This window comes from Zea mays, chromosome 4, assembly GCF_902167145.1.
Source record: "Zea mays cultivar B73 chromosome 4, Zm-B73-REFERENCE-NAM-5.0, whole genome shotgun sequence".
Classification (NCBI taxonomy): Eukaryota; Viridiplantae; Streptophyta; class Magnoliopsida; order Poales; family Poaceae; genus Zea; species Zea mays.
The window spans coordinates 25356139-25372160 of record NC_050099.1 but is presented as its reverse complement, the minus strand read 5'-3'; positions in this window follow the sequence as shown (position 1 = coordinate 25372160).

The window sequence follows — 16022 nt, the reverse complement described above, 5'->3', positions numbered from 1 at the left end:
GGGGCATTTCTGCAAAACCAGCAACACAGGCGCGCGCGGACGCGCTTCCGCCTGTTGATGGGCCGACTTGGGCCAGTTCCGGTCTAGAACTGTTCATGCCTTTTCCTTTTTCTTTTCTGTCAGAGTTAAAGAATTTCTAGAAAATTGTAGAAAAATGCTAAAAATACCAGACCATTTTTTGCTAGACTTCTAATTTCTTATAGTATTTAATAAAAATAGTTTCTGATTTTTAGTTCAAATAGGGAATTTTGGGACATTTAAAATAGCCAAAATCCATACTTCTAGAATTTTAGAGAGTAATTAATAATCCCAAAATTCACCAAACTTTTTAAACAAGCTTTAAGTAATATTTAGAAGCCTTGGGTAAAGTTTGGTATGATTTGGACCATGTTTGGTACTTAGAACCCAAAACCCTATCCCCCTGCCCTATGAACTCCACTATAGACTCCGAAAACCCTAATTTCCCGGAGATCCGTGAAGGAAAGTTATATTCAAGACATTAGATAATAAACTTTTATTATCTTTGCATTTTCATGAGCATTACATGAGCATTCATGATTATATATGGCAATATCTAGAGAACGAGGAGGAAATAGAAGTTGAAGAAGCGAGGACTTCACCACCACCACCACCTGAAGAACCTCAGGTAGGAAACTGCTTTTACTTTGATATCTGCGGAACAGAGCCTGATTCACCTATCACACAAGGCAAGCCCCGGTGCATTTGCCACCCCCTTGTTACTTTGAAATCTTTCTCACTTACTTGATGCATTAGGTGATAGGAGTTGTGTGCTAAACCAGTTGCTGCATTTCCTTCCTTGGATTTGATTACTTCTCCTTAAATCCCTGTTTTACAAAAAAGGTTTTTCTTATGCTTAGCTTTGCTCTAGAAAAACAAAAATGTTTTGTTTTTGACAAAGATGATGCTTCAAGTGGGTGGGATGTTTTCAAAAAAACTTGATGGTGGATCCATCATGGCCATGATGGGTTCAACATCGGAAAAGATGTACCTCTACCAGGTACCAAACTTTGGGTTTGAAATGATAAAGCTGAGACCGGGCGAGTGACTTGCACGAGAAGAGAGTCTCGATGTAGTGTCTCCGTCTGAGTCGATTAAGGACCTTGTCGATGTAGGCCTGATGATCGAGGACCCTTTAACTGGTCACATGCCTCGTCATGGGTAAGCTTTGCCTCGGGCAGACTAATACCAGAATAAGATAACACACAATGGGAGTGGAGAGATGGCGAGTGTAGCGTGTACCCTTCGTGGCAAGAGGCTGGACGGTAGTGTATCTGTGCTCTCGGTTGGCGTGAACCTGATCTGGTCTTAAGAACCCCGGTGGTGAGTTGACATATGCAAGGGTTAAGTGCTACATATGTCGTGTGATTGGAGATCCTCAGCTGAGTATAATCGATTCGGATCGCCGTAACTTCGCGGACATGAAGACTTGGTCACTGACCTACACGTAGCATTCCAGTAAACAAGAAGGGTTGATAAGAAATTGGCTAGTATAGGTCAAGTGCTTGAACTAGGGTAGAAAGAACTCTAGAACTCAGGTAATGACTTAACTTGCTAATAAAACTGGACTTTTAAGGATCCACTATTAGTAAGCATTTCTGCAAACAGAGTCTTTGATTATTGATAAGCCATACCTTGACTCCTAAAGGCCAGCATATCCTTGAGAGTCTTTTATTTTGACGGGTAAGACTTGCGAAAGTACATTTCATACTCAGGGCTTTGTCCCATGTTGTTTTAGGTGAAGAAGCAGCAAACTTTTGTTGCTTCTGTTCCAAGGTGGTACCAAAAGAAGAAAATCAAGACTGAAGCTGCGGGAGGAAAGGTCCTCCGTTAAGAAAAACTTTTACTGTTTGGGTTTTTGCCTCCCAGGTTATGTAATAATAATACTCAGCACTCTTATATTTGTTCTGGTCTGTAATAAATACTACTCTTTCTTACTTTTAAATTAAGTAAGTTATTGTAACTGCTTCCGTATTTTCGTACCTCCGATGTATTGTAATGTCTGCATGACGGGTGAAACGCTCTTGGGCAAGGTAAGAAATTTAGATATCGAGCTTGTCAAGTTATCAGGTGCACCTGCATGGTTGTCTGAGGTTTGTTGGACAAGGACAACTGTAGGTGGGCCTAATGACTTGGGAGGTTCTGTCACACTAAGACCTAAGAAGGAAGGATATGAGTTAGACCAGATCTCCAAAGGAAATATCCACAATCCTGGATGGAGTATTTCCTTATCATACTCTTTCTTGCTCAAACCTATCCTTGCTATAAAGACATCCCTCACCCTGCATAATAGGTGGCTAGACACAATTTGGTAATCACCTCTAATCAGTGTTAAGAAAAAACACAAACAAACTAATCCGCAAACCAGACTAACTATATCCCTTTGTCTTACTAATCTCGAGGACGAGATATTTTCAAGGGGAATAGAATTTGTAGCGCCCCAAATTTCTATTTTAGGATTTATAAAAGTTTCCCCAAAATATTTGAGTTAAAATGTCTTTAAATAGATTTCCTTATTTATAAAGTATAATTCCTTAAAGTAAATAAGTAGTAATATTAAAATTTTGGTAGTTCAAAAGTTAGAGATAAACTTTGAAACTAGAATTGAGAAAACATAAGATAAAGTAGAATGATCATCAATTGTTTAATTGATAGAATTGTTCTTTATGGATTATGTACTTAGAAGCCTATTTAGTAGAGAGTAAACGAGAAGGTTGAAAGGGAAATAGGGTTAACCTTTTCCCAGTATTAATTTTGGTGGTTGAATGCCCAACACAAATAATGGACTAACTAGTTTGCTCGAGATTATATGATCTACAGGTGCATAAAGGTTCAACACAAACCAATAAAAGATTGAAGATAGGGTTCAAATACAAAGGAGCAAGAAACCGAGTGTGCCCTAGTCTGGCGCACCATACTGTCCGGTGCACCAGGATCGTACAAACCCAAACCAGCCACTCTCAGGATTTCGCCAGCGCGCTTCGCTATAGTTCACCGGACTTTCCGGTGCACCAGCGGAGTAACAGCTATACAGCGCAACAGTCGACTGCAACGGACACCCTACAATGCTACAATGTGCGAACAGTGCGCGCAGAAGTCAGAGCAGTCGTCAGAGGCGCACCGGACAGTGAACAGTGCCTGTCCGGTGTGGCACCAGACTTTCTGGTGCCACAAAAGGACAAAGCCTCCAGCGGTCAGAAGCTCCCAAACCCTAACGGTTGGGTGACGTGGCTGGCGCACCGGACAGTGTCCGTTGGCGCATCGGACTGTCCGGTGCGCCCATCGACAGCAGCCACCCCAAACGGTTGTTTGGTGGTTGAGGGCTATAAATACCCCCAACCACCTCCACTCCAAGCATCCAAGTTTCCAGCACTTCACATTCAATACAAGAGCTAGTGCATTCACTCCTAGACACAAATCAAAAGATCAAAGCCTCTCCAAGTGCCAAATCCACTCCAACCATTTAGTGACTTGAGAGAGAGTTTTGTTCATGTTCTTTGTGCTCTTGTTGCTTGGATCGCTTTCTTCCTTCCTCATTCTTTTTCTCAAGTGACTTGTAATCAAAGCAAGGGACACCAAGTGTGTGGTGCTCCTTGCGGGGCCTAAGTGACCCGTTTGATTAAGGAGAAACCTCACTCGGTCTAGGTGACCGTTTGAGAGAGGGAAAGGGTTGAAAGAGACTCGGTCTTTGTGACCACCTCAACGGGTACTAGGTTCTTTGGAACCGAACCTCGGTAAAACAAATCACCGTGTTCATTCGCTTTATTTGTAGGTTAATTTGTTTTCCCCTCTCTTTCGGACTCGGATTCATTTCTAACGCTAACCCCGGCTTGTAGTGTGTGCTTAAGTTTATAATTTTCAGATTCCGCCTATTCACCCCCCTCTAGGTGACTTTCAAAGGTCTTCATGTAAATAAAATCATTTAGGTGGAATTAATATTCATCAATATTCACCAATATTTAGTGCAATATATTAGAAATTTCTTCCTTAGAATAGAATATTTTGTGAAAATGAATTTCATATTGAAATGCCTTTGACCGATTAGAAATTTCTTGGTTGATTTGTTTTCCCCTCTCTTTTGGACTCGCATTCATTTCTAACGCTAACCCCGGTTTGTAGTGTGTGCTTAAGTTTATAATTTTCAGATTCCGCCTATTCACCCCCCTCTAAGCGACTTTCAATTGGTATCAGAGCCCGGTGCTTCATTAGAGTCTAACAACTCGAAGTGATGTCGGGAGGATCCGCCAAGAGGGAGATGGAAACCGGCGAGAAGGCCACAAGCCACGGGAAGGCTCCATCAAGGGAGTCCGGCACCAAAGGAAAGGAGGGATCCCCTCCCCATGTCAAGTCACATCTGAGTGGCGACAAGAAGAAGAAGATGAAGAAAGTGGTCTACTACGAGACCGACTCTTCGTCGCCCTCCACATCTGGCTCCGACGCGGCGTCCGTCACTTCTAAGCGCCATGAGCGCAAGAAGTATAGTAAGACGCCACTTCGTTATCCCCGTATTTCTAAGCGCGCTCCTTTACTTTCCGTTCCACTAGGCAAACCACCATATTTTGATGGTGAGGATTATTGTATGTGGAGTGATAAAATGAGGCATCACCTAACCTCACTCCACGCAAGCATATGGGACATTGTTGAATTTGGAGTGCAGGTACCTATCGTGGGGGACGAGGGCTACGACTCGGACGAGGTCGCTCAAATACGTCACTTTAACTCCCAAGCAACTACTATACTCCTCGCCTCCTTGTGTCGAGAGGAGTATAATAAGGTGCAAGGGTTAAAGAGTGCCAAGGAGATTTGGGACGTCATAAAGACCGCGCACGAAGGAGATGAGGTGATCAAGATCACCAAGCGGGAGACGATCGAGGGGGAGCTCGGTCGATTTGTCCTCAACCAAGGAGAGGAGCCATAAGCAATGTATAACCAACTCAAGACCTTGGTGAATCAAGTGCACAACCTCGGGAGCAACAAATGGGATGATCATGAGATGGTCAAGGTTATTCTAAGATCCCTTGTTTTTCGCAATCCTACTCAAGTACAATTAATTCGTGGGGATCCTAGATATAAATTAATGTCTCTCGAGGAAGTGATAGGAAAGTTTGTGAGCTTTGAACTAATGATCAAAGGCTCCAAACATATCGTCGACTTGGAGCAAGGCGGCACCTCCACACCCGAGGTGCAACCCGTCGCATTCAAAGCGACAAAAGAGAAGAAAGAAGAGTCTACATCAAGTAGGCTCCCCATCGACACCTCCAAGCTCGACAATGAGGAGATGGCGCTCATCATCAAGAGCTTTCGCCAAATCCTCAAGCAAAGAAGGGAGAAAGACTGCAAACCTCGCTCCAAAAGGGTGTGCTACAAATGTGGTAAGCCCGATCATTTTATTGCTAAATGTCCAATGTCTAGTGATAGTGACAGGGGCGATGACAAGAGGGGAAAGAAGAAGGAAAAGAAGAGGTACTACAAGAAGAAGGGCGGCGATGCCCACGTGTGTCGGGAATGGGACTCCGACGAGAGCTCCACCGACTCCTCCTCCGACGAGGATGCCGCCAACATCACCATCAACAAGGGCCTTCTCTTCCCCAACGTCGGCCACAAGTGCTTCATGGCAAAGGACGGCAAAAAGAAGAAGGTACAATCTAGAACCACCCCCAAGTATACTACATCTAGTGATGAGGGTAGTTCTAGTGATGATGAAGATGATCTGCTTACCCTTTTTGCCAACCTTAACATGCAACAAAAAGAAAAATTAAATGAATTGATAGGTGCCATTCATGAGAAGGATGAACTCTTGGACAGCCAAGAGGAATTCCTTATTAAAGAAAACAAAAAACATGTTAAAGTAAAAATGCTTATGCTCAGGAAGTAGAAAAATGTGAAAATTTGTCTAAAGAGCTTAGCATTTGCCATGACACTATTTCAAACCTTAGAACTAAAAATGCTAGTTTAAATGCTAAGATTGATAAATTGAATGAATCAATTTCTAGCCTTAGGACCGAAAATGCTAGTTTAACTTCCAAGGCTAAAGTATTAAATGTTTGCAATGATTCTATTTCCTATCTTAGAAATGAGAATGCCATACTACATGCTAAGATAGATGAATTAAATGTTTGCAAACCCTCTATATCTACTGTTGATCATGTTACTATTTGTACTAGATGTAGAGATGTTAATATTGATGCTATAAATGATCACCTTGCTTTAATTAAACAACAAATTGATCATATAGCTCAATTAACTGCAAAAATCAATGAACATGAGATTGAAAATGAAAAATTCAAATTTGCTAGAAGCATGCTCTATAATGGGAGACGCCCTGGCATTAAGGATGGCATTGGTTTCCAACAGGGAAGCAATGTCAAGCTTAATGCCCTAAGAAATTTTCTAACTTTGTTAAGGGCAAAGCTCCCATGGTTCAGGATAATGAAGGCTACATTTTATATCCTGCTAATTATCATGAGCACAAGATTAGGAGAATTCATGCTAGGAAACCTCATAATGTTTCTCACCATGCTTTTATGTATAAAAATGAGGCTTCTAGCTCTTGGCATTCTACTCATGTTAAAATGTCTAAAAAGAAAACTCCTACTGCATCAATTAAGCCTAACATTTCATTTAAGACTTTTGATGCTTCTTATGAGCTTACTAACAAATCAGGCAAAATAGTTGCCAAATATGTTGGGGGCAAACACAAGGACTCCAAGACTTGTGTTTGGGTACCCAAGGTGCTTGTTTCTAACGTGAAAGGACCCAAGACTGTTTGGGTACCTAAGAACAAGGCCTAAATTGTTTTGCAGGTTTATGCATCTGAGGGCTCAAGTTGGATAATTGATAGCAGATGCACAAACCACATGACAGGGGAGAAAAGAATGTTCTCATCCTACGAGAAAAACGAAGATCCTCAAAGAGCTATCACATTCGGGGATGAAAATCAAGGTTTGGTCAAAGGACATGGTAAAATTGCTATATCACCTGACCATTCTACTTCCAATGTTTTTCTTGTAGATTCTTTAGATTACAACTTGCTTTCTGTATCTCAATTATGTAAAATGGGCTACAACTGTCTATTTACAGATGTAGGTGTTACTGTCTTTAGAAGAAGTGATGATTCAGTAGCATTTAAGGGAGTATTGGAGGGTCAGCTATACTTAGTTGATTTTAACAAAGCTGAACTCGATACTTGCTTAATTGCTAAGACTAATATGGGTTGGCTCTGGCATCGCCGACTAGCCCATGTTGGGATGAAGAATCTTCACAAGCTTCTAAAGGGGAGCACATTTTAGGACTAACAAATGTTCATTTTGAGAAAGACAGGGTTTGTAGAGCATGTCAAGTAGGAAAGCAAGTTGCCGCTCATCATCCACACAAGAACATAATGACAACAGACAGGCCACTAGAACTACTCCACATGGATCTATTCGGCCTGATAGCTTACATAAGCATTGGAGGGAGTAAGTACTGTCTAGTAATTGTGGATGACTATTCTCGCTTCACTTGGGTATTCTTTTTGCAGGAAAAATCTCAAACCCAAGAGACTTTAAAGGGATTCTTGAGACGGGCTCAAAATGAGTTTGGATTGAGAATAAAAAAGATAAGAAGCGACAATGGGACGGAGTTCAAGAACTCTCAAATTGAAGGCTTTCTTGAGGATGAGGGCATCAAGCATGAGTTCTCTTCTCCCTACACACCTCAACAAAATGGTGTAGTGGAGAGGAAGAATAGATCTCTACTGGATATGGCAAGAACCATGCTTGATGAGTACAAGACTCCGGACCGGTTTTGGGCTGAGGCGATTAGCACCGTTTGCTACTCCATCAACCGGCTCTACCTTCATCGAATCCTCAAGAAGACATCATACAAACTCCTCACCGGTAAAAAGCCCAGTGTTTCATATTTTAGAGTCTTTGGAAGCAAATGTTTTATTCTTGTTAAAAGAGGTAGAAAATCTAAATTTGCTCCTAAGGCTGTAGAAGGCTTTTTACTTGGTTATGACTCAAACAGAAGGGCATATAGAGTCTTCAACAAATCCACTAGATTAGTTGAGATTTCTTGTGACATTGTGTTTGATGAAACTAATGGCTCCCAAGTGGAGCAAGTTGATCTTGATGAGCTAGATGATGAAGAGGCTCCATGCGTCGCGCTAAGGAACATGTCCATTGGGGATGTGTGTCCTAAGGAATCCGAAGATCCCACACAAGCACAAGATCAACCATCATCTTCCAATCAAGCATCTCCACCAACTCAAGATGAGGAACAGGCTCAAGATGATGAAAATGAAGATCAATAGGATGAGCCACTTCAAGAGGAGGACAATGATCAAGGGGGAAATGAAGTTGATCTAGACAAGGAAGATGATCAAGAAATACAGGGTCAAAGACCGCCACACCCAAGAGTCCATCAAGCAATTCAACGAGATCACCACATGAACTCCATTCTTGTTGATATCCATAAGGGGGTAACTACTAGATCTCGAGTTGCTCATTTTTGTGAACATTACTCTTTTGTCTCCTCTATTGAGCCATACATGGTAGAGGATGCACTAAGAGATTCAGATTAGGTGCTGGCTATGCAAGAGGAGCTCAACAACTTCACGAGGAATGAGGTATGGCATTTAGTTCCACGTCCTAACCAAAATGTTGTAGGTACCAAGTGGGTATTCCATAACAAGCAAGATGAGCATGGTGTGGTGACAAGGAATAAAGCTCGACTTGTGGCCAAAGGATATTCACAAGTCGAAGGTTTGGACTTTGGTGAAACTTATGCACTCGTAGCTAGGCTTGAATCAATTTGTATATTACTTGCCTATGCTACTTTCCATGGCTTTAAGCTTTATCAAATGGAAGTGAAAAGTGCCTTCCTCAATGGACCAATCAAGGAAGAGGTCTATGTTGAGCAACCTCCTGGCTTTGAAGATAGTGAGTACCCTAACCATGTGTATAAACTCTCAAAGGCGCTTTATGGGCTCAAGCAAGCCCCAAGAGCATCATATGAAAGCCTAAGAGATTTTCTTATCACTAATGGCTTCAAAGTCAGAAAAGTTGATCCTACAGTCCTTACTAAAACTACTGCAAAAGATTTGTTTGTATGCCAAATTTATGTTGATGATATCATATTTGGGTCTACTAACAAATCCACTTGTGAAGAGTTTAGTAGGATCATGATACAAAAATTCGAGATGTCTATGATGGGGGAGTTGAAATATTTCCTAGGATTTCAAGTCAAGCAACTCCAAGACGGCACCTTCATCAGCCAAACAAAGTACATTCAAGACATACTTAACAAGTTTGGAATGAAGGATGCTAAGCCCATCAAGACACCCATGGGAACAAATGGGCATCTCGACCTCGACGGAGGTAAATCCGTAGATCAAAAGGTATACCAGTCGATGATAGGATCTTTACTCTATTTATGTGCATCTCGACCGGATATTATGCTTTCTGTATGCATGTGTGCAAGGTTCCAAGCGGATCCTAAGGAAATTCACCTTAGGGCCGTGAAAAGAATCATGAGATATTTAGTTTACACTCCTAAGTTTGGACTTTGGTACCCCAAGGGATCCACTTTTGATTTAATAGGATATTCAGATGCTGATTGGGCAGGGTGTAAAATTGATAAGAAGAGCACATCATGGACTTGTCAGTTTCTAGGAGATCCCTGGTGTCTTGGGCTTCAAAGAAACAAAACTCAGTAGCTCTTTCTACCGCTGAAGCCGAGTACATTGCCGCAAGCCATTGTTGTGCGCAATTACTTTGGATGAGGCAAACCCTCAGGGACTGTGGCTACAAATTGAGCAAAGTCCCTCTCCTATGTGACAATGAGAGTGCAATCCGCATGGCGGATAACCCCGTTGAACACAGCCGCACTAAGCACATAGACATTCGGTATCACTTTTTGAGGGATCACCAACAAAGGGAGGATATCGAGATAGCTTATGTTAGCACCAAAGAACAATTAGCCGATATCTTTACCAAACCTTTAGATGAGAAAACCTTTAGCAAACTTAGGAATGAGCTAAATATTCTTGATTCTCGAAATTTTGATTGAAACATTGCACATATAGCTCATTCGTATACCTTTGATCATATCTCTTTCATGACTACGACTAATGTGTTTTCAAGTGTATTCCTATACTAAGTCAAAGATTGAAAGGGAAATGGAGTCCTCGATGAAGACAAGGCTTCCACTCCACTCTACCGGTATCGTTTATCCTTCGTCGTCACTCCACACCACTCTTCGATTGGTATAATCCTTTCACTCATATCTACTTGTACCAATGAGGGAGAAAGTAAAAAAGGGCTCACAAAGTCTCCATTTTTGGTGATTAATGCCAAAGGAAGAGAAAGTATTAAGCCCAAAGCAAAAGGACCGCACCACCACCTCGAAAATTGTTAATTAATATATTTCAAATTGGTATGTTTATTTTCAATTGGTTAGTATTTTCAAAAATTGACAAAACCCTCTTGAAAACTAAGAGGAGAATTTCATTCAGGGGGAGTTTTGTTTAGTCAAAGGAAAAGCATTTGAAACAAGGGGAGAAATTTCAAAATCTTGAAAATGCTTCTTGCATTTTTATTCATATACCTTTGACTATTTACAAAAAGATCTTGAAAAGATTTTCAAAAAAAAATTGCAAAAACAAAACAAGTGGTGCAAGCGTGGTCCAAAATGTTAAATAAAAGAAAACAATCCATGCATATCTAGTGAAACTATAAATTGATTTAATTCCAAGTAACCTATGCACTTACCTTATGCAAACTAGTTCAATTCCGCACTTATATATTTGCTTTGGTTTGTGTTGGCATCAATCACCAAAAAGGGGGAGATTGAAAGGGAAATAGGGTTAACCTTTTCCCAGTATTAATTTTGGTGGTTGAATGCCCAACACAAATAATGGACTAACTAGTTTGCTCTAGATAATATGATCTACAGGTGCATAAAGGTTCAACACAAACCAATAAAAGATTGAAGATAGGGTTCAAATACAAAGGAGCGAGAAACCGAGTGTGCCCTGGTCTGGTGCACCAGGACCGTACAATCCCAAACGAGCCACTCTCGGGTTTTCGCCAGCGCGCTGTGCTATAATTCACCGGATTGTCCGGTCTGCCACTGGACTATCCGGTGCACCAGCGGAGTAACGACTAACCAGCGCAACGGTCGACTGCAACAGACACCCTGCAATGCTACAGTGCGTGCAGAAGTCAGAACATTCGTCAGAGGCGCACCAGATAGTGAACAGTGCCTGTCCGGTGTGGCACCAGTCTGTCCGGTGCCACAAAAGGACAAAGCCTCCAACGGCCAGAAGCTCCCAAACCCTAACGGTTGGGTGACATGGCTGGTGCACCGGACAGTGTCCGGTGGCGCACCGAACTGTCCGGTGCGCCGATCGACAGCAGCCCCCCCAACAGTTGTTTAGTGGTTGAGGGATATAATTACCCCCCAACCACCTCCACTCCAAGCATCCAAGTTTCTAGCACTTCACATTCAATACAAGAGCTAGTGCATTCACTCCTAGACACAAATCAAAAGATCAAAGCCTCTCCAAGTGACAAATCCACTCCAACCATTTAGTGACTTGAGAGAGAGTTTTGTTCGTGTTCTTTGTGCTCTTGTTGCTTGGATCGCTTTCTTCCTTCCTCATTCTTGTTCTCAAGTGACATAATCAAAGCAAGAGACACCAAGTGTGTGGTGGTCCTTGCGGGGTCTAAGTGACCAGTTTGATTAAGGAGAAACCTCACTCGGTCTAGGTGACCGTTTGAGAGAGGGAAAGGGTTGAAAGAGACCCGGTCTTTGTGACCACCTCAACGGGGATTAGGTTCTTTGGAATCGAACCTCGGTAAAACAAATTATCGTGTTCATCCACTTTATTTGTTGGTTTATTTGTTTTCCCCTCTCTTTCGGACTCAGATTCATTTCTAACGCTAACCCGACTTGTAGTGTGTGCTTAAGTTTATAATTTTCAGATTCCGCCTATTCACCCCCCTCTAGGCGACTTTCAAAGATCTTCATGTAAATAAAATCATTTAGGTGGAATTAATATTCAGCAATATTCACCAATATTTAGTGTGATATATTAGAAATTTCTTCCTTAGAATAGAATATTTTGTGAAAATGAATTTCATATTGAAATGCCTTTGACCGATTAGACAAATCGAATAGCTAAAATAAAGGTACATAAAATGAAACCTGCATTCCATGTTGGGGTTTGTTGTTTGTGCATTTGAACTTGAGTGTAGAATTCAGAACCCAATTTGAATTTGAATTTAGAAATAGAAAACAAAGCAGAAACTAAAAAGAAAAGGGAAAGGAAAGAACCGCTTGGGCCAAAACCCGCGTTCTGGCCCAACCTCCACTTCAACTGGCTGGTCCATCTCCCCCTTTTCCCTCCCCGCTTAGCCCAGCTGGGCGTCCACACGCCGACGGGTGGGCCCCGTGTCCCGGCCACACAGTTGAGTCACCGTCATGTGGGGCCCTTTTGTTAGGTGTTTCTTCTAAATGGGATCGTTGGGATCTCCCGGATCTCTCGTATCCGCCTGACGTGCCAATCGCTCATGGGTCGGCTCCCCTAGGTCTGGGATCCCCTCACCCCAAGGTATAAAACCCATGGCCGCACCCCCTCAGCCATCATCTCGAGCTCCAACAAACCCTAGGATCGAGAGAGAAATAGAGAGCGCTATGGGAGGGAGAGAGAAGCCGTGTCGACCACCATTGTCATGAGGATCGAGCTGAGAGTGAGAGAGAACCGGATGCTGCTCCAACCCTGGAAGATAGCCTCGGGCAATCATCTAGCTCTGGTGGTCCCGAATCGTGGGGGTGGGAGGCATGAGGATCTCTGAGTGAGCGGTGATTTCTTACCAGAGTTCTCCCTTCCTTGCAATGTAGCCTGCGCCATGGACGGAGCTCGTAACTGCCCCGGTCGTAGTAAGTTCGTTGTCCCCAAGTTCACGAGTTTGTCGTCTTTATTTAGCACATGGTCTCGGGTGCACTGGGTCACGGGATGTTGGGTTCACTGGGCACCGGCGTGGCTACCCTACCTCGTCTCCTCGGTAGCCGTGTTGATGCTACCCTGCCTCGTCTCCTCGGTAGAGATGTATGGGATTCATGACCCCATGGCAAATGGGTAACACGACTTGTGAGTAAAGATGCACAACCTTTGTAGAGTGTAAAACTGGTATATCAGCCGTGCTCACGGTCATGAGCGGCTCAGACACTCACATGATTAACTTATGGAATTAAACTTAATTTGTCATTTGCATTGCATTGTGGTTTTATCATTAATCTTGATCTCTTATTTATATGGGTCGATATCTACTTATACTTAGTAACTGCTAATAAAATTTTGAGCAATTTTAAAAGCAATGCTCAGCTTTAACCACCTTATTTGATAAGCCTTACACTTCACATGAGCCCCCACCGTAAGTGAGCTCATGCACATTATTCCCCATAACTTGTTGAGCGATGAACGTATGTGATCTCACCTTTGATGTACTTGTTTGGGGCCTTCATCTTCCAGAGGTCCTCAAAAACATGACTAACATGTTTTCCAGAATAGTATACTGTCACAGGAAGCTTTGGGTTTGAGACGAAGGTGTGCATGGTATGAAAAGCGTGATCTGGAAGAAGGATAAGCCAACTCCGAAGCTGTGGCTGGAGAAGCTTCAGCTCAGCACAAGGATGACGATGGAGGATGAAACCGACCTAAAAGGAAAAGACTGCTCAGTCCTCGACAGATTACCTTTTAGCTAATAGTAAATGTCAGGGATATGAATGTAATTTTACCCAGGCTGCGCCCTGTGCCTATAAATAGATGAATAGTAACACCGTACTGTTCACACTGACTTATAATCACTCGCACGTCACTCTCAGATTCTTACCTTCTGTCAAGCCGAAGGTACAAATGTAATTTAATATCATTGATATTTGTTCAAAGATAGATGATGATAATATGAATAATCTAATGATCTAAAATGAATATTCATGCTTTCTCTATGCTTCATATGATTATGTTTATATCTTCATATATTGCAATAAAGAAAGTATGTCCTTCATGACCTTCGTCTGAAGATCATTATATCCTGAGGGAGATAATGTTATGAAGGACGAAGGTCTTTAACCATTAACATTTGTGTTGCCTTGTTCTTGATTCGTAGCTTTTGAGAACAAGTGACCAGCATTGGCGCCCACCTCCGGTGAACTCACTCGACCACCTTTGGCAAACTTTGACCTTCGTCATGCCACTGAAGAAGTCATCAGGGCCAGGGGCTGCATTGCAGCCACTGGATGTTAATCAAGAAACATTACGCGAAGCTAGGAGCCAGAAAAGGAAGGCTACTAGTCCAACACCTCAGGAGGAGGAGTTGGACCAAGAAATCAGGGACCTCGAAGCCATTCATCAACAGGTCCAGAAGAAGAAAGAAAAGATGCTTCGTCTCGCCGATCTTCAAAGGAAGATTGATGAGGCCAGCCAAGGAAATGCGTCATCTCACCCAAGATGACCAAGACTGAAGGCCTCAACACAGAGAGCTTCATCAGGACAATTCGTACAACGATGATGAATGGTATGATGATTCCCATCATTGTAATTTTGCTTTTGATGATGCTTCTCCTCTAGCAGAAGAGTTACAGGATACCCCATGGCCCCCATCATACAAGACACCTCAGCTTCCTATGTATGATGGGCACTCAGACCCGAAGCAGTTCCTGATGAGCTACAAGGCAACCATATCTTCATATGGGGGCAATACTACATTCATGGCGAAATCCTTCGTCATGGCAGTCAAAAGTGTAGCTCAAACTTGGTATTCGTCTCTCAGGCTAGGGACAATCACATCATGGTAGAAGCTCAAGGATATGTTGATCACTAGTTTCCAAGGCTTTCAAACGAAGCCAGACACTGCTTAGGCTCTGTTTTAGTGCACGCAGGACCATGAGGAGTACCTTCAAGCGTATGTCCGAAGGTTCCTGCGTCTAAGAGCACAAGCACCTACAGTGCCCAATGAAATTGTCATTGAGGCCATGATCAAGGGGCTTTGGCCAAGAGCTACGACTCAGTATTTTGCCAGGAAACCCCCACAAACCCTAGAGAAGCTTCTTCAGAAGATGGATGAATACATCCGGGCTAATAATGATTTCTGTCAAAGAAGGGAAGAAACATACAGGTTTTCTGAGATGACCAGGGGCTTCGGAGGAAGATGTAACACCCTGAATTTGAGGGTATAAAATTTCTTTTCTAATATCCACCAAATTCAGGTGTTACTCTCTCAGTTCTTCGCTTTCCTTTCTCTTTTCCCTAAAAATGGAGAATTATTTTGTTTTATATTAGCGTAAACCTAGTGGAATGAGCCCTAGAGGCCCTTTGGTTGTTGCATTCATGCTGTTGCATGGTGTTTCTAAGTGCAAAATATGTTTGAAACATGTTAACATATCTTATAGAAGCGCTCGGTAAATTTTCATATTTTTCGGAATATTTTTCTATTTTCCGGAAACCAAAAACTATTTATTTGTGGAACTTAAAAATATTTTTAGAAATTCTAATTATGTTTTTTGAGTTCATTAGGTGTCAAAACATTTATAGGAATTTTTCTGGAATTTTTGAAAGTATCTATAATATTTTGAGCACAAAATATGGATTTCTAGGCTTTTTCGAATTTTAAAAATAATAAAATCCGAATTTTAACTGAATTTTTATCTCGTCCAAACCCTAGGTATATATACATGTCCGGCTTCATCTCGTCGAGCCCGTTCCAGAACACCAAACGTTTCCCCCAAATCCAATCCCTAGCTCCCGGTATTGCTCGCCGAAGTTCGGGGCGGTTCCAACTCCGGCGACAACTCCGGCGAGCAATTACTCCCAATCCGTGCATCGTCTGCGGAATCCGAGGGTACCGCTGCGTTCGTCTCGCCGAGGGCTTCGTCGCAGCGCGTTCGGTTCGTCGATTGGATCCCCGAATCTGCGGCAATCGACGGATTTCCTCTCGGCTCCGGCGAGGGTCTTCTTCCCC